At 33.5% G+C, this 26,224-nt stretch overlaps 1 pseudogene; it reads right to left on the bottom strand.

Moving 5' to 3' along the window:
- Positions 1 to 22,263: 22,263 nt before the first annotated feature.
- On the bottom strand, positions 22,264 to 25,946 carry LOC101696855 (sterol O-acyltransferase 1 pseudogene; annotated as a pseudogene).
- Positions 25,947 to 26,224: the final 278 nt, after the last annotated feature.

Below are 26,224 nucleotides of genomic sequence, written 5' to 3' on the forward strand. Positions count from 1 at the left end.
TTTATAGTTCTCTATTTTAGCTGTCTTTTAGCCTATTATTTTATTTTTCTCTTGGATTATGCATATAATGTGAATTGCTATGATATTATTTTAGTATTCATCAAGACACTTAAATTACAATACACCTTTAAAGAAAGTTATAAATAATTTTAATTGACAGTAATCATATTTATTATAAACCAGCTAATGATAAATAGGATAATACTGCAATGATCTTAGAGTTTGAATTTTCAAATTAAAATATTTTACAAATTTAATTATAGCATCATATATTATATTAGGTTGGATTTTATAATTTAGATTGAAACCACATCTTACCCAGCATATCTCACATAATCACTGCCTCTTTGAGTGCACTGTTTTTGTAATTATATTACTTTCAACATATAGAAATTAAAGAGCATTTTATACGAAAATGAGGTGATCTGTTTTTGTCTTAACCCCTTAGCACAATGCCTAGTTCTCAAAATAACCATCATTTTTAATTATTTTGTTTATCTAAACCAAAACATAAACTCCATCTTTCCCAAAATAAGCTTTGAGTAAAATTAACTAAACAAAAAAAGTTCCTAGCTTTTTTTCACAGGCTAAAAAAGTGAAACTTCTTAGCCAGGAGTGATGCTTGTAATCCCAAGGGAGACAGGCAGAAGTATTACTCAAGTTCGAGGTCAGTCGGGGTGGCACACTGAGTTCAAGGCTAGGATCTTGTCTGAAAAGGAAAAAAAAAAAAAAGAGAAACTTCTTGAGGATGAAATTGGTAGTGAAATATTTCATTGTTAAAAAAATTTCTTAGTTTTGTCACATGTTCGATAAGTGGGAAATCCTAGAGCCTTCTTTTCAGAGTATACAGACTTAATTTATGAAAATACTAAAGGCAAGCACTTGGCCCTTGGATTATATCAATTAGTATGAATGTTGTTGTATTTTATAATTTAGTTGTCATTTAGAGAATTGTCTAAAGAAATGGATGCACCTTGAGACTATAATGTTAAGTGAAATAAATCAGACACACAAGCTCAGATATAGCATAGATTCTCTTATATAGCAACCCAAATTGTAAATAATAGATAATGGGAAGTTCAGAGATAAATCCTTTTCAAGTGGGAAGGAGATCAAGACATGGAGGGAGGGAGAAGGTGGGGTGGGAAAGGGGATGAATAAAGGAATTAAAGTGTGTTATGTAATGTACCAACTCCACACAAGAATGTAAACATTATATACTGCCAACATGCAAACTAACAAAAATAAATAAATGAATGAATAAACTAATGTTGTCTGATCATCTTTTTTCCTTGAAAATTTCCCACACAGTTTGGGATGGTATTTGACAAATTTACCTTATTCATTTAAGCATTTAAAGTGTTTGAAGTATTAACTAACCATGTGCTGCTTTATCTTTACCCTGGCTCCCTATCAGTGGCAGTGCAGGCTGAGGCAGGACAGCATTTGTGGAAATGCAAAGTAATTACTGTGCAGTGTACTTTTATCACCTCATGATGCATCTAGAAGTCAAAGTGAATTTAGCACATCAAACAGGAAGTGAAAAAATCTGTTAATAGGAAAATCACATGTTGTAAAATGACTTTACCAACTACATTTTCAACTGAAGCTTCACCTTGGGATAAATATGCTCTTTAGAATTTTTTGAAGAGCACAGGTAATCTGTAATTTACTAAATTATGAATAAAGCCACTTCCTTTTATTTACAAGAACATTTCACTTGTCTCAGATTTAACAATTTCTTTGTAAGATACCATATCCAGGAACAAATCAAATTATGTATAATTGATATCAAAACTGTATAAGTGCATTCCAACTGGGAAATATTTCTCAATATGTGTTTGAAATTGAAAATACATACTGCCTAGCAAACACAGTAGTGTGAAAATAATAATTCACATATAATAAATATAAAATACCATTGATGTAGATATTTCTTTTTTTATAAATATTGTAAAGAATGCATTTAACATAGCTCCTATATTTGGAAACACATATTCAAAACTTACAATCAAAAAGTTAAAAAAACCTGATATGTACACTGTTAGGAGATCAGCTACTTCTTGTTAAGATTATTCATGGTTTAAGGACAGTCTAATGCTATCAATAATTCAGATAGGTGATAGATAGGTATTTCTCAGCATGGTAAAACATTAAAACCTTTGAAAATTAAAAAAAAAATCATTACAGTCATACGGAATACAAAGTGGGAATTTATATGCTTATGGACAGTCATGGCTCAGAGAAATTCCTGCCAATTGGCAGAATTTCCTTCAAGTTGACAACCTTCCATGGAAATGCATTTTACCAGGAAAAAAATGCAGTTGAGACCTTGATTTCTAGTAATTTGTTCAAGAATCTTTCATATGTATTTTCCTTAGTTGTACAGTGAAAGTAATAAAATTGAATATTTTTTTTCCATTTTAAATTTTTATATCATTTGATTTTCTAAGTTTGTTTTTAGGATATAAAATAGGAAAACCTATTTGTTTCCTTCACCTCTTCCTGCTTTTAAAATTAATTTGATTTGAGGACTGACTACGTTAATATTTTTCTATGTTACATCCAACTCTCACAACATTCCTGGAGGATATATTCTGCTATTTACTTATATAAATTACAAAAATGAAACACAGGGAGGCTAGATAAGTTATTCATCATCAGAGAGCCAGGCTTTGCCTCTATCTGGTCCGAGAAGAGGTCTCCAGGACCAACAAAAGGGAAGAGGGAAGAGAGAAGTTACATTAAATTCTTTAAAGACCCATTTAGAAGCTGCAGAGCTTACTTTCAATTCTATCCCATTAGCTGAAGCTAATGATATGAGCACCAGAAGCTTTTTTTCTTTTTGATAAGAGTAGGAAAAATTTATTGAGAGAAAGAAAGCTGTCTAAGAGAGACAGAAGGGGGACTGGAAAGTGGGTTGGCCCAGCACCAAAAGCTTTAGGGTTAGGGTTAGGGTTAGGGATGAATTATTTAAATTTTAATAGTGATTGGTGGATGGGATGATTTTTATTCATCTAGCAAATATTCATTAAACATATGGATATGTATGGGATGCATAAATAAATACAACAAATAACCTTGTCATGTTGTAGCTTATACTTTAGGAAGAAATATAGCCAAAAAAGAAATAGTAAACATAGGGCTTTAGCTCAGTGGCACTGTGCCAGCCTCACTCGCACAAGGTCCTGAGTTCAATCCCAGGTACCCAAACAAAACAAAACAAAACAAAAAACAAGAAATAGCAAACATAAAAATAGATGATTAATGTATTAGAATGGAAAAAATAAGTTAAAGACTCAGATATGTGGGATGAGGTAGCATTTATATTTTAAATACAGTGTTCCCAGTATCTGTCTATGAAAATGTGTACGGTATCACAATTCTGGAGGCTGAAAGTTTGAAATCAGGGTGTTGGTTCCTTCTGCAAGCTCTGGGAAAAAAATCTTTTCCAATTTTCAGCTTATTTTCTGGAAATTTTTTTGATCAATATATGTTTGCAGTATATAATATTTCCATTCCTAGTGTGGAGCTTCTACAAGTACATAAACATTTTAATTCCTTTTTCTATCCCTTTCCTTCCCCTCGCCCCCTCCCTCCAACCCTTTATTCCATTCCCACTTGAGTAAGATCTATTTCCCTACTTCCTGTTATCTTTTATTTTGTGCTTTATTTATAATTTTGGTTTCTCATATAAGAGAAACCATGTGATATTTAAATTTGTGTGTCTGATTTATTTAACTTAACATTGTGGTTGAAAGGTGTGTACTCATTTTCCTACAAATGATTATGGCAGAGTAGTAGTACTTCATTATGTGTAAATGCTACATTTTATTTATTTATTTGTTGATGGACATATAGGCTGCTTCCAAGATTGAGCTATTATGAATCATAGTGCTATAAACATGGGTATGAATGCATCACCGTAAATGATGTCTTTAACTCATTGGGGAAGATACCTAGAAGGAGAATAGCTGGGTCAAATGGAATTTTTAGTTTTAGTTTTTTGATGAATCTTTATACTGATTTCCATAGTGGCTGAACTAGTTTACATTCTCACCAACACTGTAGAAGGGTTCCTTTTTCCTCACAGCCTTGCCAACATTTGATATTTTTGATCTCCTGATGATGACCATTCTTTCTGGAGTAAGAGAGCATCTCAGTGTTGTTTTAATTTGCATTTCTCTTGTGACCTGCAATAGATACATGAAGAAAATGTTCTTCATTTCTTCATGTATTTATTGATCATTTATACAGCTATGAATGTCCATTCATTTAACTTGTTCATTATTTAACTGGGTCTTTTATTTTGGTGGATCTATATTTTTGAGTTTTTTATACATTCCAAGTCCTTTGAGGAATAGCTGGCAATTTTTTCCCATTCTGTAGATTTTCTTTCACTCTGTTGGTTGTTTCTTTTGATGTGCAGAAGTTTACATTTGATATAATCCTACATTTTACTTCTTGGTGCTATTTCCTTTGCAATTGAGATTGTGTTAAAAACGCCTTGCCTATGCCTTAAAAAACAGAGTTTCAACTATTTTATCTTCCAGCAGGTTGGAATATTTTAACAAAATGTTAAACATTCTAGTTTTTTATTCATTTTGGTATTAGTTTAGTACAAGGTGAAAGATATAGGTTCAAACTTCTGTATGTGGATTGCAAGTTTCCCCAGCACTATTTATTGAAGAAGCTATCTTTCCTCTTGTGTACATTTTTGGCCCCTTTGTCAAAGATCAAGTAGCTGAATATGCTTGGGGTTGTTTCAGCATCTTCTATTCTGTTCTAGTGATCCTCATGTCTATTTCTGTGACAATACCATGCTGTTTCTATCACTGTAGCTTTGCAATATATCTTTAAGTCCAGGATTGTGATACCTTCTGCTTTGTTCTTGTTACCCATGATTGCTTTTGCTATTCTCCATCTCTTTTGGTTCCATATCAATTTTATTATTACTTTTTCCAATTCTGTGAAGAATCCTGTTGGTAGTTTTATTGGGATTATATTACATCTGTACAGCAATTTTGGAAGTATGGCCATTTTGGCTATATTTGTTCTACCTATTCAGAAATGCGATATCTTTCCAGTTTCTGGTGTTCTCTTTGATTTCATTTTTCAGAGTAGCATAGTTTTCATTGTGGAGGTCTTTCACTTCCTTAGTTAGGGTAGTTACTAAGTATTTGAATTTTCTTGGTGCAATTATGAATGCTATTTTTCCCTTGATTTCTTTCTCAGTGAGATAATTATTAGTACATAGAAACACTACTGGTTTTTATGTATTGATTTTGTATCCTGCTACCATCCTGGTAATCTCTGATGTTCTGTGGCTTATAGAAGCAGTTCCCTGTTCTCTGCCTTTATCTTCACAAGGTGTTCTCTGTGTGTGTGTGTGTGTGTGTGTGTGTGTGAGTGCATAAATTCATCCTTTTCATAGGAATACCTGGTCTGTTGGATTAGATATTCACTCTACTCCAATATAACATTATTTTATCCAATTACATCTTCAATAACCCTATTTTCAAATAATATCATATACTGAGGTACTTGTGGTTAAGACTTCAATATATACATTTGGTGAAAAGTGCAATTCAACCTATAACATTGCAGAGAAATGAAGAGGTAATAGAAGAAAGAAATGTGGAGAATATGAGTATAGAACACTCAAAGCTATTTTATTTCCTGTAAAAGGAGCAGGGATATGCAGTAACTGGCAGCAGAAAGTGAAGCTAAAAGCATTTATTTTCTCATATTTTTGTTTTGTTGTATTTTTTAAGGTAGAAAATATCATCCAGATGATGCACCCATAGGACCAATTCAGGAGAGAGGAAAAATGTTGTTATTATAAGTGAGAGAGGGAAGAAATTCTGCAGTATTATGTAAGCAGTATGGGTGGGATCTGGTGCTCCTAGTTGCTTCTCGTTTTTTAAGGTAGCTGAGAGGAAGGTTTTCAGTTTAGGAAGAAGAGAATAAAAATGATCAAGGTTTGAAGAACTAAGGGAGATAAGAAATAGTCCAGGAGAGGGGAACTGATTGAGTTAGGAAGCAATTCAAGTTTGCATGAAAGCAAGTATTACAGGCCCCGTTGAAACGCATGATCATGAATTCAAAATAAAACTAGGGGAAGTTTTGTGTTTTTCTCTAACCACATTCTGCTGCAAAGCTGCAGGCCCCAAATAGTCAAAGAATTGAAATTTTCTGCAGGTAAATATGACAGTCAAATAAAGACAGGAAATTTGAGATTGTGTACAAGAGAGGGATTATAAGTTTGCCTCTATATAACTTTGTCCTGGATGAAGAAGGTGGAGGGTAAGAGAGCATAAAGAAGGAAGGTAAAAGAATCAGCAGTCCTAGTGTGAGACTGCAGGGTGTAGGATTTGGCATATTAGAGAAAATGAGGTGTAGAGGTGAAAGCTGTGGCCAGTAAATGAGGGGGTTGTAATTAAGATAAAAGAAGTTACAGATGATGGGAATGATTTGGTCTATAGTATGATTACAGAAACAAGTTGCTAACTTATGGTAAAGATGAAAATGTAATAAAAAGTTTGAAGCAATGAGAGTCCACATTGATCAAGATCATTTCGATGCATATTAAAACAAATAGGTTTAGACAGAAATCAGGGCCAAGAAACAAAGCTTAAAGAAGTGACTGACTGACCTGAGCATGAGTGAACAGTGGAAATAAGGACCCAGGAGCAACAGAGTCCATTGACATTGAAGAACCTTAATGGAAGTTGAACGTAGGCAGGTGGAAGGAGGACCTGGTGCTGGTAACGAGGAGCAAGGTGGTGTTATTGATATCTATACATTCAAAAGTACAAGGGATATAGGAAAGCGTAGGTTCCAATGGAGGCACTGTACCTAGAAGAACCAGATTTCTGTCAGATCGTGAAAATCAATATTCTGTTTGAAGGGTTCAGGATATAGGAGATTTTTGTTGACAATAGATTATTAATTCCAGAGGGCACAGTGGAAGCTTACAGCTGTTGGGGACAAGTAGATAATAGAATAGAAGATCGGATGTGAAGAGTCTCGCAGGGATTGGAGGTAGTGCTTAGTAGTGACCCAAAAGTCTATAACTTCTCATGGTTATGGCTGTGTTATTTTCTTAGAGCCACCTTAAATTACCAGAAATGGGGTAGGTTACCCAGCAGATATTTACTAATTCATGGCTCTTCTTTTTTTTGTACCAGGAATCAAACTCGGGACCTTGTGCTTGCAAGGCAGGCATCGGAACCACTGAGCTAAATCCCAGGCCTGATTTATGGTTCCTGAGGGTAGAATTTCAAAGCTAAACTTCCAGCGGTGTCATTCTCTATTTGATGGTTCTAGGGGAAAGTCTTTCCCTGCCTTTTCTAGTTTCTGATACACACCATCAATTCTTGAGGTTCCTTGGATTATACATGTGTCATTCCATGGTCATCTTTCCCCATTTGTCTTCACACTTTTTTCCTCTGTGTGTGTGTCTCTGTGTACAAATTTCCCCTTTTTATAAGGACATCAGTCATTGGATTTGAACCTATCCTAATTAATTCATTTTAACTTGAATATCTATGGAAAAAATCCTATAAAGTCATATTCTGAGGTACTGGAAGCTAGAATTTCAAAGTATTTTGGAGGAGAGATCAAGCCAATCTATAGCAATGACATAAAGAGAAAGGAAGAGGATGAAATGAAGGATGTTGGGCTTCAGGTAACTGAAGCTGGCCAGGCTGTGAGATGAGTGAGATATGGGTGTGTTACTAGAGCTGTTTTACTGACCCACTTGGTAGATCAAAGGGGTGGCTGGAAAAACAAATGATTATTCTTAACCTGTAGGACTTCCCTTTTCCCTTAGTTTAGGTGCCCTTTGTTATCGCTAGCAGACTATTTCTTAGAAATTTCCAATATATTTTAAGGAATGTTCTTAAGTAGCACATTCTCCTTTGAGTTATGCTAAGCAGTCACAGATTGATTATGATCAGCTCTTCAAAATCAGTTTCAATAAGCCTGAAAATTGAGTTTGGCATATCAAATAATTCACTACCAGATTAAAAAGAATCTTTTTTTGTTAGTTTCATTAGTTCCACTATTTATTTAACTCTAACTAATGACTTCTTTAATTTCATGTGCATAGCTCTTGCTCATTATTGAGCAGCCAGTCTTAGCAATGAGAAAAATGAAGGATACTGACTGAACTCAAATTAAGGAAGGGCCAAATGTGTTTCAGTATCTGAAAAGCCACCAGTTATCTCGGATGCAAAATGTTCTGTTAAAGACCATCCTAAATCTGTAATTTGTAATGTCTTTCATGAAGAGCTTATTTTCTATTATACTTAGGCAGTTTGGAGCTGAGTTTTGACCTTAAATAAATAAGTGCAATGGAGGATTGTCAAACATAGTGTTGGTTGAGTTCACAGGGGGGATAATTTTTATAGGCCATAATGATAGAGATTCACACACTGATAGAACAAACTTTTCTTAATTATTTTCATATTCTTACATCAAGTAAAAAATCTCTGAAGCTGATAAAAAGGCTAATTATGTAAAGTATTATGTTAGAAATATAATTTTGAAACACTAACCCATATTATTTTCTTTTAAAATTATTTTACTACCAAACTAATAAAACAATTCCAGAAATGAATAAGGATTCAAAACAAAACATAAAAATTTCTTTCGATGCCTTTTTTTTTTCCACCCACATTTACTCTCCAACACAAAGAAGATTTAGTATTTGGGATATGGATAAATTTGGAATTTATCCTTCCAATATTTTGTAGATGTTCTTATATAAAGAAAGTGTGCACACAAAAAGTGTCCTCTTAGAAAAGATATTTATTGTTGCACTGCTTGCTTTCTTCTCCTGACAATGTCTTGCAGAATTTTATGATTCTGCTTTATTCTTTTTAACTGTTAAAGTGCATTCATTCATGTGAAGGTATAACTAGTTCTGGTCATGATGGATATTTCAATAGCCTTCAATTTTTCAGCAGAGCACATAATATTGCAATGACCTGTGATGAGACCCATTGCCTATCTCTTCTGCACAATAGGCCAATTTATAAAAAAGACAAACTGTTGAAGGAAGGAGGGTGACTTTATTCAAAAAGCCAGCTGAACAAGAAGGTGGAGAATGCTTGTCCAAATCTATCTTTACAGGAAGCTGATTTAAGATTTTTTTATACACATGAGAGATAGATGTTTATAGACTGATGGAATCCTTCTCTCAATGGGTAAACCATGATAACGTGTTGGTGGGCGAGTTCTCACAGTAGGAGGAAGTTGTGAGTTTAGGGCTTGTGGTGGTTAATCTTGCTGTCAACTGGATTGATTTGAGAAGTGCTAAGAAATTAGTTAAGCACGCTTGTCGGTGTGTCTGAGTGGTCATGGGGACAGAATTCTGAGGACTAGATGTGGTCCCTGGCTTCTTTCTATCTGGCTCTATCTGTTCTTTGGTCCCAGATGCCATGAGTTGAGCAGTGTTCCTCCACCACAGCATTCTGCCATGATGTTTCTGCTTTGGAGCCAGCCAGTCATGTCCTGAAACCTGAGCCATGAGCCAAAAGAAAACCTAAGACCATGAGACAAAAGAAACGTTTGCTTTAAATTGTGGGTATCAGGTATTTTGTCCCAGCAATGGAAAAGCAGACTAATACGTGATCAGACGATACACATCTGATTTTGATTGTCCAGTCACAAAATGTTTTTCAGTTCTTCAAATCTTAAGAACAACAGTGATTATTTTTGTCAAAGATCACTATTTCCTCAAGCTATTTTTTTTTTTTATTGATCAGTTTGTCTATGAGAAGTTCCTAACATATTACATGATGGACAGGCTAAGGGAGATGCTGCTCAAAGAAGACAGAACAGGGTCAGATGAAGTTAAATATAGAGTCCTTAATGTTTGGTTTCACTTCCTTGTACATTTTTCTTTTAAGCTTATTTTCCTGGACTTGATAAAGTAAAGTGAACTAATTCCCATGGAATTTTAACACTTTAATGGGTATTGTCTAATTCCCTCCAAAAAGTCTTTATAAATTTAGACCCCAACCAACATTAAATGAATATGACTGTGCTTATATATGCTTGAGAGTTCCATGTCATGAACAATTATTTTATTATGCATTTTACTCCATTTTATCTTAATTTTTCTTGATGTTTTATGAAGTTACGTATCTCTTAATATGTTTATTGGAGGATTAAAATGTTCAAGAATTTACTTATATTCTTGGATCATTTCTATAGAGTCTTTTTGTAAATATACAGGATTTCTTTACAGATTTTAGAGACATTTAAGTCCCTGTATATTAAAATTTTATTTTCTGTGCCATATATGAGTCTTTTAAATTACCTTGAGACTTCTTTATCCATGCAAACATTTTGTTTCTGTATGCATTCAAATATGTAAATATTACCTTTATAACTTTTCCATTTCTTGTGTTACTTAGATCTGCTTTGATATAATGAATATATTTTTAATAGATATTTCTCTTTCATTTACCTTTTTGATCCATCAGAAATTTATTTTTAATGGAATTCCAATGGATATGCAATAGTTCGTATCATGGTGTATTGAATAGTACATATTTTCACAAATGACTCAAAATTCTACTCTGCAATTACATTTGACAAATATTTAGATAGAAAATCTATTTCTGAACAATCAGTCCATTTTATTTAATTTTTTATTATGCATTACTAAAACACTCTTTTAATGACTCAGTTTTAGGGTTTGTCACTATCTAGGCACTTTTTCCTTAACATTCCTTATATTCTCTTTCAAATTATTTATAAAATCAGTTATTAAATTACATAAAAATACTTTTAAAATTTTCACTGAGTTTGTAAATTTATGAGGGAAAAAATACTTTTAAAATATGAAGTTTGTCATCCAGTGTCTTAATAGATGTTTCCCTTGATTGATATCAATATTATATTTTCAATTATGTTTAATAAAGTATTAACTATTTTCAGTTATACCTTGGATTATCGATTTGTGTTTTGTAAATATTAAATTATTTTATGAAATTTTCTTTTTAATGTTATTTAGCTTGCTATTATTTAGGTTGAATTTTAAGTAGATTGTTATTATCTCCACAAATATAAACAGTCCCATCTTTTTCATATAATATTCCTTCTTCATTTTGTTTTGGAATCATTGAATTCTTGAATTAATGAAATCACTCCTGATTGTAAGTTTTTATTTTCCTAATAGATACTCAACTTTATCAACTATTGTAATTTTAAAAAATCAGAAATGAATATTAAATGATACATTTAAACTGTCAAAGTGTACATATGTTTTTAATAAAAATACTCCATTTAGGAATATTTGTTATTTTATTTTCTATTAGTCTTTACCCTTCTTCTCTATTTCATTAAGCTACAAAAGCATGCTCATCTGTCCTGGATTTTTACAAGCAATTTTAGGTAATTATTATCAATATGATTTTATTGATTTTCATTTATATTTATTTTAAGGTTAATTGCCTTCATTTTTTTTCTTGCATGTACTCTTAAATCATTTGAATGTATTTATTTTTTTAAAATTTCTTTAGTTGAGAGTTGTATTAGCTTCCTAAAACTGCTGTTCAAAGCACCAGAAGTAGATGGCTTAAAAAATATAAGAATTTATTGTGTGACACTTTCTGAAGGCTAATAATCCAAAGTAAAACTGCTGGAAAGTCAATAATCCTGAAACCTTTAGGGGAATTTTTTCTTGTCTCCTCCCAAATTCAGTTAGTTTTCTGGTAATTTGGTGTAGAAGTGCATAATCCCAATCTCTATCATAATTGTCATGTAATTCTTCCCCCATGTATCTCTCTACCTTTGTATCACCACCATCTTATATAATACCAGTCACATTGGATTAGATCTTGAATGTTGCCCAATATGTCTCATTTTAAACAGGCATGATTCATCTGCAATGATCCTATTTCAAAAGAGGATCATATGCTGCTGTATGGTTAGAATTCCAACATATCTTTTTTGAGGTGATACAAACCAAGCTATGAAAAGCACTCAGTTTTTTTTATCATTGTTTTACCATCATTTCTATTAATGAATGCTATAAATTCCCTTGTAAGTGTTGTTATGACTACATCTCATAAGTACTGATATGATCTCAGAGAAAAATGTGTGCAAAAAGAGTCCTATTATTAATGAATAATTAAGAGACAAACATATTTCCCCTTAGAAATAAGGGCAGAATTATTTTAATAAAGATTACCAGGGAAAGAATGAAAAGATAAATGGATTGCCTGCAGAGTACACTGCCGAAGGTAGAATGAGTGATAGAATATCAAAATTAAGTAAATAAAAATTAGGATGTTTAGTACTGTAGTATCACAAAGGAGATGAAACCTGAGGTGATTAAAGATTTTAGAGGCTGATAGAAATCTGTAACTGGGGCAGATCACAGGCAAAAATGTACAGCCAATGGGATTCTGGCAAATGAGAGTACCTTAAACATGACACAAATCATCAGCCATAAAGCAAAACTCCAAGATGGTCTTAGAAGGAGAAAAGCAATGCCAACTGTTACATATAATTGAATTACAGGAAAATTTCCAAAGTAAAATAGCAGGAAGTACTAAATATATAATTGAATTACAGGAAAATTTCCAAAATGAAATCTCAGGGAATACTAAATTATGTATTTATTTAAACTGCACTGATAGTCTAGACTGGCTCTCAAAAATAACAATTTCTGAAGTAAAATAGGGATACAGTAAAATTACAGATGAATTTTTTCATAAAGTTTTTGATCTGATGCTTGATGCTTATCTGTACTGTGATGGGCAAGAATATCTAAAATTCCTATATTTTAAATTTTACACCAAAAAGAAATCTCAGGTGAATTTGCAAAGGCAATCAAGTGGATCATCAAACACATTATCTCTTACAAAATGATTTATTGAAAGAAAAAAAAATGAGGCAATGGTCTTAATTTATTAAGAGAAGGTCTGCAGGGATGGAAAGCAACTAGGGGCATATACGTTTCTAACAAATCAGTGTGCTCTAATGGTTCATTTGCATGATTAGCATTGAATTCTATGAAAGAAGCAAAAATTGTTCAAAATACTGCAAGGGACTTTTGGAGACCTTGAACACCAGCTACCTGTTTTGACTTTTAATAACTATTTTATGGTAACCAATATAGGTCTCCAGATGATAATATAGAAAAGATTGTTTTGAATAAATTTCACAGCTTTACATGTATAATCCTACATCTAGTTTTGTAAGTAGCTTTCAAATCTCAATAAATTAGTTCCTTACATATTACCAGGAATTTTAAATCAAATAAAACATCAAATTTGGAATGACACCAATAGATATCACATAAAATTTGAACATGTCATTGTGTTTACATCTTAAATTTATATGTCTGTATAATTCATTTCAAGTTTCAGGAAAACCCAAGAAAACATCTATGATGATATACACTATGCTTCAAGATTAATCACCTGAACCTTCTCACTACTATTATTTATTACCTATTTTGAAGAAAAAATATATAGTAGCAAAAGGGAAATATGAACTCATTTTGAAAGTCTACAAATGTCAAGACTTTGCTTGTAGATTTGATATTCATGAGGTAGAAAGAGGCATTAATGTACTCTGAATATCCTGAGAAATTCCGTCTATGGAATTCTTCAAAGAACAAAAGCTATCCCATGCTTTTGTTTTTGCAGAACACACTATTATAAGCTGCAAGAATCTGATCCATTACAAAATATCACACAGGTAATGGGAGAAAAATAAGAACCAAGATACATTATGTACAGGTACAAGCACTCAATGGTAAACGTAAATGTATTGTATGCCTAAAATGTACCAATAAAAGAATTTAAAAGAAAAAGAATAAAAAATAACTGAATAACTTCTTGAAAAAAAATACCAAAGGGATCCCAAGGGAGATACTGCAGTAGAGGAGATTTTGCTGAAATCTAAAACAAAACTGAACTGTTGTTTTCTGGTATGTGAAGTATTTTTCCATTCCATACTGTATGCTTTATTCAAGAAAAATTACTCTGAACTTTTCATAGCATGTGTGCAACTTTCAAATAAAATAAAGTTGTTTTGAGAGTGATATTTTCATTATTATGCTACTGAAGTGACACCTCACAATAGCGTCCACTTCCCCTATCTTTTAAACCTAATTCTACTTTAGTTTACTTTTTTCTTTCACTGTAGATAATAAGCTCATGATAAAATATCTATGTATAAATATAGTTATACGTATTTAAAATATATATTTATATGCAAATATATGTATTTATATATGCAAAATTTAAAACAAATTTTTAAATGTGAAAATATCTTCCCTGATCTCTAACTCTTGATTTAGATATGTTTCTTCATCTTAATTTTTAATTCCAAATTAAGTGGCATTTCCCCAGGGAAAGTGTTCTTAACAATCTTTTAATCAAAATTAGGAATTCTTCTGTTAGTCTCTATCATAATCAGTTCTCATTTTCTTTATTTTTCATTTTATATTCTTATATATGGACTATTTTATGGTCTCTGTTAAAACTGTACATCACTGCAAACTTACCTACTGCAAAGAGTAAGCCTCCAATAATTATTGATCAAAAGAAAACAAAATGAATAAATAAGTAAACTCTTTGCATTTTTGATTTAAAAGAAGATTAAAACAAGTTATTTATAAAGCATGTAAAATAATGACCAACTCATACTTAATGCTGTATAATTTTTAAAATTGAGAATTTGTATTCATCATGAGCCAAACAAGTGGAATTGCTGGAGCACAGGATTTATGAAATTGGGGGGAGGGTAATTTTAATTAATTTCCTTGAGACATTTTCATATATACATGTTCATTTATTTAATCATAAAACACAATGCTTTTATACATACTTTATGATAAAAAAAATTCTGAAATAAAATTGCTAGAATTATTGAGGTATGCTAACAGACTAATATAGATCATGTAGTTCAGAATTGTGGTTTTTGTGAATTTTCTCCTAGGTTCTGATTTCAAGGTTGATGCTTTAAAATTTTGGGGAAAAAAATCCAGAAGAATTTCCATTGGATTTTCTTCATGCAAGGAGTGGAATTATATACCTAATGCTATATACCATATGCAACAATGATGGGATAAATTGTTCTCCTAGGATTGATTGTCCTTAACTCAATTGTCCTTGCATTTTGACCACTCCTTCATTAGATTCTGGATTCCACAGGACCTTAATTGTTAGCTTGAGCAGTTGGAAATATTTTAGTTCATTTGCTTGGTTGAGTAAGTGAAACTATGTCTCAAAGGTATTCTATGATATATGACTTTGAGATGGTAGAAATCCCTTAGTATTATAAAAGAAGGTTTCTAAAGATTTAGGAAGATAAATATGTTGAAGTGAATTTATTATGTGCAATTCAGCCATTTATCATCATCACACTCCTTGGTGGCTAAACTTACCCTTAGATATTTCTCTCTTAGACAAGGCATTGAGAAAAAGATTGGTGCCTGGAGCATCACCATCCTTCAATGAAGCTTCCTGAACTATTCAATGGTCATCCTTTGTTAGCAGGTAATATTATAATTTAGATTAAGAATGTCTCCGAAAGGCCTCATTGGCAGAGTTTTTGGAAGGTGATTGAATTATGGAGGCAATATGGCTGACTTGCTGTTAGGAGATGGTAACTAGCTGCAAGAGGTGGGTCACTGGGAGTGTAACAAAAAAGGGTATATGTCCTTTTTCTGCTTCTCCCATAGCTCTTTGCTTCCTGGCCACCATGACATGAGTAGCTTTTCTCAGCTATGCCCCTCTGTCATGCCACTTTCTGCCTTAGAGCTGGCTGACTGTGGACTGAAAAAAGGAGCCAAAATAAACCTCTCCTTTAAATTGTGGATGTTGGGTATTTTGTCCCAGTGACAAGGTAAGTGACTAAGACAGTGATGCAAAGAGAAGATCCATTGGGATAAGCTCCCTGATTTCAGTTAGGATTTAGCCACACAAAAAAAGTGGAAGCAGTTCCAAGTGTTAATGTCTACAAGTGGTTAACAAAATGGTTAGAACTTTGTGAATATTTAAGTCTCCTTAATCATTGTACTTCTAGAACCAAAAAGATGTGAAACTCATTAAGATTTTCTTAGACTATAGCTGAAGAAACTCTTTGATGGAAAAAACATTGACCTCAGACCATCCTGATAAGACACAAACTCTCACCTAATTTCCATATCTGAATAATTTCACAGCTCACTCTACATACCTTTGATTGAAGAGGACTGTAGATACTTTTGAGACTGTTTCTTGGAATAACATCTTTTGTTTATATTATAGATTTTCTTGCTATTTTTCCCTAAAGACACCAATAACCTTTTAGCAGAGTGAGTGTGCCCTCCATTTATTTAGAGGGTTATTGGTTGTCAACTCTGAGATGTGCTGTTTCCTGGGGCACAGAACTCTATTCTTAGCCAGGAGTGATTGTGCACATCTGTAATCCCAGCAGTCTGGGAGTCTGAGGCAGGAGGATTGGAAATTCAAGTTCAGTTTGGGAAACTTTGATACATAGTGAGATCTTGTTTCAAAATTTAAAAGTTAAAAAAAGGACTGCGGATGTAGCTCAGTGTAAACTGCTGAATTCAGTCTCCAGTGCCATAAATAAATTCTTATTTTCTATGTAGTGAGGTACCTTGTGGGCATCAGTTAATAAATGAAATTTATCCTAATTCTGTCTCACAATGAACTAGGGGCTTGTGAAACAATTCTGAGTTAATTTTTTTTCCAAATATTTACGAATATATCTGTCATCACAGCAAATAGCAAGATGGTGGCTGGGGCACTGGATTTTGATTATCAAGACAAAGTACAGTGCTTCCCACACAATGACTTCAGGGCATTGAATTTATAGAATCTGGAGAATTTTCTGCTAAGAGATTAAAATTAAAAGATAAAGAAAGCCAGATAGGCATACCTGCTGAGGTATGCCTATGAATACTGGTTTGTATTCCCTTACTGGGCAAGAACTGTGGCCTACTAAGATATAAGCTGAAGTAAAAGGCAACTCTGATTGGCCTAGGGAGCATACCATTGTAAATACAGATAGAGCCCTAGTACAATCTATAGATGAGAGAACAATAATATCTACTCATACTCTTCTTGCTCTGTCTTGTATATCATTATGATGATGATGATTTTATTTATTTATTTTTGGTACCAACTATCAAACTTGGGACCTTGTGCTTGTGAGGCAGGTGGTGGAACCATTGAGCTAAATCCCTGGCACTTATATTAGTAACCGATTACCAAATACATATTTTTCCCATTTTCCTACTATTTTATACTGAATATTTTGTTATGGTTACCTTTAAAATTATGTCAGTAACTAATAAAAAATGAAGACAGAATGGAGACTGTAAGAGGATCCGATTAACCAGCATTAAACATAATAACTGATTAGACTTTGGGGTTTTCTTTTCAAGGGGACAATGAACATGCCTTTACTTGTCTGAGGATTATTATATTATATTATGTGGACCATGTTGTTATTGTTCTTACTTGGGAGTTTAAATATGAGAAGAAGCATACATCTAAATTGGATTAGCTGAAGGAATAATGTTGTAGACTGTCAGTATTCCAACATCCAAAGCTGGGGTCCAGATATGATTTAGTTTCCACTTGAACAAAATATTAGTTCTGCACTGAATTTCATGGAGAGAGAGAACATATACACTGGGCCTTCCCTGGACTTCAGGGAAGTGGCACAAATCTGGCTTCAGCCATAGTGAAAAATTTTGAATGGTGCTGATTTTTAACTGTAGTTGTATTAGCATTGCAATTACTTTGGCGTCCCAAATCTGCCTAAAATCATCTCTATACCTTTCAAATAACTTTTAAATTATTTATGCTCCCCATTAAGCCTAGATTTATTTAGTTTGGAATAGATTCTCTTGTCTGAAAGATCCTTGACTAACACAGGAAATAATATTACAGCTTCCTATCATTTTGCACTTTAAATAAAAATACAAATTTGTAGGGTTCCTCTGACATCCCTATACGTTTTCATTTCTTCAGTGGTGAGATTTACTCAGCTCTATCTTAAATGACTGTTGTTAAATCCAACTACGATTGGCTATGAAAATTATTATGAACTTTAAAACCAAAGACAAAATATATAGGTTAATGTTGTTCTGTAAATAGCTAAAAAAGATAATACTGTGGTTAGAAATGTGCCTGTGATAAACTTAAAGGTGGAGATCATCAAGGTTTAAATGGTTCCAGAAAAAATCCAAGAACATTGATATAGCGAAACCATCTGGGATGTCAAATTTCCTGAATTCAAGATACAAAGACACACACACATATACACACAGACACACACACACAAATCAAGATATATGCAGAAAATAATATGAAACAATTGAAAGTGATCTGAAAAGTATATTTTTGTAATCAATAAAAGTTATTAGAGTTAAGGCATATTATGACCTTAAAAAATAGGAGCTAGATCAGAGGCAAAATTTGAGACTATAATTGTCAAAGATTTTGTACATATTCAATGTTAACAAAAATTTTATTCAGAAAACTATTTTTTTAGTTTTTTTCCAAATATACTTATTATCACATTCTCTTCACATATTCAATATTTTACCATTTTTGTATGTGTATATATTTTTAAAGCTTAAAAATTAGAGTAATGCTAATACAATGCATACTAAACAAAGACATCATACCAGTGGTTAAGCAAATAAGAATTTACAGGGGGAAGAGAGAAAAAGAATTCAAGAAAAAAAGCCAACAAGAATGAATTAGAAAAGACATCTCCAGTTACAAAAAAACTTTAAAAACAACTTTGGAGTTTAGTGTCCCTTCCACTGCTATCAGAACACTATGGATTAATGCACAAAATGGAGAGGTACAAACAAGAAGCTGTTGCATTGACCCAAGTGGCTATGCCTCGACTGGAGCTTCTGCCCTCTACCCACCCAAGGACTGGCAGATTGGTACATGGGACTTCAAACTGTGTCTCAAAATGCCTGGATGAGTGAACTGCCTTTTCAACTAGTTTTTAAAACCAAGTACAGCTACCAACTCCTTAAAACACACCACCAGAAGACCATGGTGCAGTATCTACTAGCTTGAAGGTTAGCTCCCCATGGGAAAGGGCATTTTGACAGCAGAAATATAAATGTAAAAATAAGAATGAGCACTTAGAAAAAAAGAATACAGAATAATATTGGATTTAAAAACAAACTATGACTTATGAAATTAATCCATTCTTTTTCTCAAGCCCAACTTAGCTATTAAAGAGCCTCATCAGTTATTATGTCACACACCTGTAGTCCCAGTTGCTCAGGAAGTGGTGACATGAGATACCTTGAGCTCAGTAGTTCAAGGCCAGCCTAAACAATGTGAAAAACAAAGAAACAAACACCCTTTATATTTTATAGGAAAAAACAATATGAAGGATTTAGTAGACTATATAGGTTATACAGCTTTCCTACTAACCTAAAGCTTATTAATTTTACTTTTATTGTCTGATTTTCAAACTAGGCATTAAATTTAGGGGGAGGAAAAGGAGCTCTACTCTTCCTGTTTCAACCACACTAGTTGTACTTTATCTTCTCTATAAAGTAGGGTTATATGTAGCATTTTATTTCAACAAAGGGTTTCAACACTCTATTACCTGATAGAACTTCAGTGATGTTAAAAACTAATTAAATCCTTACAGAAGTTTCACTAACAACCTTCATTCTATTTCTCAACATATTTATGTCCCAGTTTCCTTCAATTTTAGAGCTATAGAGCCTAGAGGCAAGACATAAGAATGCCTATGACACATCTTTGTTAGTGTGTATAGTATCACATAAACTACATGAAATTTTGCAAAGGACTGGTAAGCAAGTTATTTAAACTTTATCAACAAAAGTATGAGCTATCTTCCATTAAGAAATTTATTGTCTTCCAAGACTGTAAACATTCTTTACATTGGCACAAATGAAACCTGACTAATTTCCTTCTTCCCCATAAATCCTAAAACTTAGCTATAATATATACACATGAGTTCTAAATACTTGACTTAAATACCTAGGTAATAGCAGCAATACTTCTTTTTAGAAGTTTGCCACAATATTCTAATCCTGAAGCAGATACATTTGAGAGTAAATCAAGATGGGTTAATTCATAACAAACTCTTAGACCTATTTATTTCTTCTTTATATTTCAAATGTAGTTAAGATTCAAATGACTGATTCATTTTGATTTTCAAAAATTACAAGTTATATTGAAACAGTCCTGTTGGAGGTTACAATTCCATTATACTTACAGTAATGTGCAGAACATTACTTCTTGGAAGCACATGGAATATCCTTTTAAAAATAACCTCCCTTGGGGGGCACATGTATTGCTGATGTTTAAAAACCACCTCAACTCATCTGGATCAAAGATATGGTGAATAAAATGGATGGTTAAGCTGGATGCTTGTGACTGACATTACCTATGACTATTATGAAACTACATTATCTTTTTGGGAGACTCCAACTACCTTTAAAACAATTCTGACAAGACTTCCAAGAGCCAAGAAAGTTGTACTTCCTCCATTCAACTATAACTGTTTGAGTAATTCATAAATGTCACTTTGTTGGGTAGAAAGTTGAACTACATGGTCTCTGACAACCCTTCAAGTGCCATCTTTACAAACATAATCATACCTCATACAAACAAACAAAATAATCCCAACCTCCCACATTGTATTAAAAGTGGGCAGTTTATAACCTGGAAATATCACAAAGAGGATACATTTCCTTGAAAATGATCACATATTAATTTGTTTCATCTAAAAATATACTACTGTTAAAAACATAACAACTGAGCAAACGCTTCAGAAGCCAGCTCTGGATCCTTAATGATCATTTGAATATTAATGGTGCTGCTTAATACTTATGCTACAGACTCACTAGTCTGGAAAATAATTCAAGGCAAGTTAATATTTATTAGACAATAGAATAAATGTACCAAAGGATACTTCCAAATAACTTCAAATAAGTTATTCTTTAAAGTTAAAAAATCTGTCACATAAATTACACGATAAACTAATTTAAACACATAATTGACTCACCAAGTCTTTTTCAAAACTAATTTGGAAGTTATGAGAAAAAGTTTTTCTTTTTCCTGTGTTACTTCTTTTTCCCTTCCTACTCTCCCCTCCTCAATATATATATATGTATATATGTATATGTATATATGTATATGTGATATATATACGTAATTATGGATACAAACTCAAGAATTCAAGGGGAAAGACAGCTAATTGCTTCACAAAAATTGTGGCCTAAATTGCACAGAGAAAGAAAAAGTTGAATAGACTTGAACTTTAAAAATGATACAAAATAAGGTATATAATGAGGTTATCTTTGGAAAATAGATTATTTTTCTTTTCTACTAGAAATAGCAAAAAGTGTTACATGTTTTTTTCTCTCTCTTTCCCTATTGCATGTTTAATTAGCATAACTTTCAATAGTGTCCATGAAAAAATTCTAAGCCAGAAGTATTTAAATGATCTTGTTCTTCATAACTCTTTTTGGATAATTCAGTGGCCAAAAACAAAAAAGAGATGTTTAGATTCTGACTGGAGAGATTTATGAAACAGATACAGGGCTTAAGCTGAGATGAACCAGCAAAACAAATGGAGACAAAGTCTATGTCAATAGGGAAGGGTGGTGGGGGTGAAGGGCGCATAGGTAATGGGGAAAAATATAAGAGCTAAGATACATCATGTTCAGGTACAAACACCCAATGATAAATGTAAATGTATTGTTTACCTAAAATGTACCAATTAATATATAAATTTTAAAAATCTGTCATAACCTCAATGACAACTCTCTCTTCTCCCAAAAAGGGAAGAAGAAGAAAAAGAACAAGAAGAAGGAGGAGAAGAAAAAGAAGAACAAGAAGAAGAAGGAGAAGAAGAAGAAAGAAGAAGAAGAAGAAGAAGAAGAAGAAGAAGAAGAAGAAGAAGAAGAAGAAGAAGAAGAAGAAGAAGAAGAAGAGGAGGAGGAGGAGGAGGAGGAAGAGGAGGAAGGAGAAGAGAGGAGGAGGAGGAAGAGGAAGGAGAAGTGGTGGAGGAGGAGGAGGAAGGGAGGAAGAGGAAGACAAGATTCCAGTGAACTTTCACACCCCAGCTTCAGGTGTGCTAGGAATGGAGTGACTCATAACGTGCTTTAAAGGACAGAGTGGTCCCAACTTCAGTAACAGCTGGAAACAGCTGGCTCCACATCAGTCAGAACATTCAAATCTTCAGTGACAAAGAAGGAAATAAAGTTCAAGCTTTTAAAACACATAATGACAAGTCCAGATATAGTGTGGCTAGTCTGGCCAGACAGTCCAGAAATGTGAGATTTTTCAAAGGACAGTATTGATGTGTATACCATTCTTGAGAATAAAAGCAAACAAGTGCTCTCTGCTCCAAGAAAAGGAAAGCCCACATCATAGTGTTCCAAATTGGCCTTTTCTGACTATCATTGACAATGAAGTTGAAAGCCATTCTGAAGGGCATGAAGAACACAAAGAGGACTGGATAGAAATGGCTCAAACAGTCAGGGCATAATCATGAACAACAGCAGATAAAGTGAAGACAACTAACATGACAGCAGCTTTGAATCTCTGAAGAAAACCAAAGATGGTCCTTGTAAGCATAGTAGTATAGGCAATCATGGACAACCACATTCCAGGTTCTATAACAGCATATGATGTAGAATTCCACCCATCCTTATAAAATATCCTGTCACCAAATTGTAACATCTCAGCAAAGGCTTTGCACCAGCAAAAAAGTAAAAAAGAAAGAAGGAATATCAGCACACCTGGCAAGATGGAGTTAAATACACACGGGACCAGAACATGAACAGTGAAAGGCTCCTGTTTGATATTCCCAAACAATGGCGCACAAAGCCTTTCAAAGATGTAGTACACTTAAAAAAGGCAACTGGAAACCTGTGCAAAATGGATAGCAATGTAACACCATCTTGTAGTGGGAGTTCTGGGATGGGTGTCAGTATAGGTAAGTGTAGGAGCAAGCAAGAAGTTTAAGTACTGGTTGACTGTGGGTATTGGAATGGTGCTTAACTTCTTAACTGCATTTAGTACCATTGGCACATTCTCTCTGCAAAATGGATAGACCTTCATTATCAAATGTTCAAGTATAACAATCAACTGGGAAGCTGGTGGCAGTGCATATGCCAATACAATATATGTTGGTCCCACACCTAAAATTCCACGCTGGAAGAACATGAAGAACAAGGAATAGGCAACAGAAGAGATAATTGGATAAGAACTCTTCCTGTAGCCAATTAGCCCAACATTGAAATAGGAAATAGGGAACTGAAAGTATAGTCAAGAACATGGTCCAATAACAATAACATGTCCAAATAACAATGGTAAATTTTCCGAAAGCATAAGACAGGAGATTGAATTCAAGCACCAACCTTCCTTCATCAGTGTAATCTACTACGTGTGGTGAGGATAAAGATAATGAGAATGGCAATAAACATGTGATATATTGTCTTGATGTGGTCCACTTCAAACAGCTTATCCAAGAGAGAGTGTCTTGAATAAAAATCTTTCCTTGTTCTAGAGGTTCTCTCATATCTTTAGTTCTGTGGTTGTTTTTCATTTCTTCAAGAATGGAAAAAGTTACAAGAGCATACCCACCATTATCTAACGAGGCAGATTTTTCACTGAGACTAGTAACAATACCATCAAAATGACTACCAACTTCCTTAAAAAAAAGTGGCTTCAACTGCTCTGCCTCTGTTGCCAACTGTCTCTTCTTTGCTATCGACAGTTTTATGTCAATTCTGCCATTTCAAAGTGTCTCGGGGTATTCCTCTGGAGAGTTTTTCTGGTCTTCATCACTCTCAAAATTTTCACTGGACTTTGACAGCCACTTTCTTGGAGATCTCTTTACCCACCACTAAGTTGTCAGAGGCCTGAGCCTGCCAGGCTGCAGGAGCCTCTACCGAGAGAGGTGAGTTGGAAACCCACCACAGCATGACCAGCACACACGTCAGCCTTGGGAAGATGTCCCTTTGCCAGGGTCTGCCAGGAAAACTAAATTTAATTTGACAGCTCCATATTAAAGTAACATATTATTAATGATATTTTAATAAAAATGAGCAAATAAGTCAGAATATATAAATTCTGAGGCAATTTCTCACATGTGTTTATGATAACATTAATGTTCAATATTATGCATCAATAGTTATTTATATATCAAAAGTATAATTAAATTAAGTTAAGTTTTCCTCAGTGCATTATCTGTAAGGTGTACTGTAGCCCCAGGCAAGTTTCACAGTTGTCCAGATATTCCAGGTAGAAAGTCAGAAATTAAAACCAAGCATGAATGACTCCACAGTCTTCTGAATCGTTTGCTATTTCAAAGTGTAATTTAATTTATATCACACAACTTTAAATTATAAATTGAGAATATAAAAAGTATTTAATGTAAATTATGAATATTGCCACAATTACCTTATTAATATAAAATGTACCCATTTCACATTTATTTAAAAACTACTATTTGACTAAGGATTTTTCCAGAGAAAAATTCACAGTAAGGGACATTACTGAAGGTTTTACTAGACTGCTATTTATATTACTAAAATATTATTCTATTATCATTTGAATTTTAATACCTTATATTTGCATAAAATTATCATATATAATTCTATAACAGATTTTGACATTAAAATGAGAAAACAATGCATTTTCTTTCGGTTGTAATGTGATTAAATTTATAAAACATTTAATTTATTTTAGTTAATATTTTTTCCAAATTCCTGGCTCTCTAATAATTACTCTGTATCTAACGTATTTTCTTCTTCTGTATGCAAAGATTTTGCATAGGTATAACTGTGGGTCTGTGTTACATAAACACATACTGTACCGAAAACTAGATTGTAAATTAGAACAAGTTTGTAAAACTATTATATTGAGTCCCAATCATACTAAAGTATCAATTTTGGTGGAAATGTAAGTTGAACATGCAAGATCAGAGCCCTCTATGAGTTTCTATAAAGACTTTATAGAAAGAACAATGAGTTTGACAGAGATCAATTGTGTAACAATTAGCTTGGTCATTAAAAATATAGCAGTTTTACCAAATAGTTGGGGCCAGGAGGAAGTGATTGTGCTCACAAATAAAGTTTATTATTGGACAGTTATATAAAGAGTTATACCCTGATTCATATCTTCATTTCTAAAATTTCTGCCTCAGATTTATTCCTTACTATTTATATTTGGGTGAAAAACTACCACATGATTAATCAGCATTTATTGTTCATAATATCTTGACAAATATCATTTACTTGACCTCAGCCGCCTATAATAAATTTGACCTTATGATATTAGAGTTTATTACCACTTGACCCTTGCCGGGTATGTGTGTTTGTGTGTGTGTGTGTGTGTGTGTGTGTGTGTGTGTGTGTGTGATTGTACTGTTCTCAAAAGTCATTTTTTTCAACCCATTCTACTCCTCTATTTTGGGGGCATTGGCCAGAGGTATGTGTGAGATGGATATACAGAGAAAAAGGGACCTTTGGAGCCACAAGCCCAGACCTCCCAGAATGCATGGTTAAAAATTAAAAGATAGCTTACAGGGCTGCAATCCAAGTAGGATTAAAAAAAACATTTCCTTAAGGAATGTGTGCTTGACCCTTGTCCTCCCTATACTCCATTTAATTACTTAGTTTAGCCCTAAGCTCAGTAATGTAACAGACCACCCTCTCCTTCCCTGTATCCTACATGAATTCCTACATAGGTGTCCTTCTTTTGTCCTTTATCCTTACTTCCTAGCTTTATAAATAAGAGGCTATAGAAGCTTCAGTTCTGGTCTATTTTTCCCCAAGATTCTCACACGAGGGTTAAGGGGTAGAAGCAGTCCCTCTGGGCCTTCTTGGAGGTAAAACTAGACATGGACTCTGAGTAATTGCTCATCCTTTGTGCCACCATGGTTGAGTACAGCAATACTCTACTATTCACAGATATGTGATTTGTAGGACATCGCCCTTAATAAGGGTCAATATACCATGTTTAATGCTTTGTCTATGACTAGTGAAGCAGATATCATTTCATCATTGTCCACAATTTCCTCTGCTGATCCAGTCTGTGTTTTGGGGAAATCATACTCTTAAATTTCAGTGTGAAGCAAAGGCATATTTTCCCCTCTGGTTGTGTGACAGTCATTTTGTCTGGAATTCTGTTGTCCATCTGAGCCAAAGTGTTGAGCT

Source organism: Heterocephalus glaber, unplaced genomic scaffold (assembly GCF_053883595.1).
Source record: "Heterocephalus glaber isolate CG9 unplaced genomic scaffold, H.glaber_assembly_v1.0 deba00001461, whole genome shotgun sequence".
NCBI classification, from domain to species: Eukaryota; Metazoa; Chordata; class Mammalia; order Rodentia; family Bathyergidae; genus Heterocephalus; species Heterocephalus glaber.